The 776-nt window shown below is 62.9% G+C and overlaps 1 protein-coding gene across 1 annotated transcript in view; it reads right to left on the bottom strand.

Moving 5' to 3' along the window:
* Positions 1 to 776, bottom strand: part of LOC104497217 (BTB/POZ domain-containing protein 2) — a gene marked incomplete at its 3' end in the record, with an annotated part of 12,558 nt that overhangs the window by 503 nt on the left and 11,279 nt on the right. The window lies entirely within an intron of this gene.

Raw genomic sequence — 776 nt, 5'->3', positions numbered from 1 at the left:
CCCTCCCGGTGGCAGCAGCAGCAAAGGCCACTTGAAGAGTCATCAGACCTTTCGCTCCGAGCGCTGGAGCACTGGGAACGTGCTGCTGGGGACCGGCGGGCTGCAGCTGCCCTCCAGATGCTCCCGAGCGCAGGAATAGCTCCTGCGTCAGGAACCCTCCCGCCTGAGGGGTGTTCACGCAGCCACAGACAACACCTTGGCCGGCAGCAGAGAGCCTCGGCCCCGCCAAACTGCCAGCGGAATCTCTCCTCCCACCCACCGACCCTTCCACCGCTGCGCTGCGACCGCTGTAGAATCCTGTGTTGAAGCGGCTCACAAGCCTTGCTGAGGGCTGCCCTGACGCTGCAGCAGTGGGATGTAAACTCAAATACCAGCTCCAGAAGGTCTCTGCCCGTTCGATCTGAGAGCAGCAAGCATCTGCGCCAGCAGCTCTGCCAGTTACGGGCTGCCAGGGGAGGAACACCGACAGCCCTACCGACACGCGAGGGAACCATCGACAAAAAGGCTCGTAAACCCTCCAGGAGCGTGTGAACATCAGTCCTCCTCCAGCCCAGGTCAGGAACACCCCGGCGTTCTGATCACCCCCCGTCTGGCTCCAAGCGCTTGGCCCCACAGGCTTGTCTCACCACCCCTCTGCGGCTCTGTCGCCACGACAGGGCTTTGCCGTCTCTCTGCAAGCTTAGGCCTAAATCAACCAGATACTGGCAGAAACGCGGGCGCAGCCCGCGTTCCAGCCCAGTCCCTCCCCCAAACAGGCAGGACTAAGGGGCTTCAAC

This window comes from Buceros rhinoceros, unplaced genomic scaffold (genome assembly GCF_000710305.1).
Source record: "Buceros rhinoceros silvestris isolate BGI_N320 unplaced genomic scaffold, ASM71030v1 scaffold39627, whole genome shotgun sequence".
NCBI lineage: Eukaryota > Metazoa > Chordata > Aves > Bucerotiformes > Bucerotidae > Buceros > Buceros rhinoceros.
The sequence above is the reverse complement of the archived record's forward strand: the minus strand, read 5'-3'. Positions and strand labels throughout refer to the sequence as shown.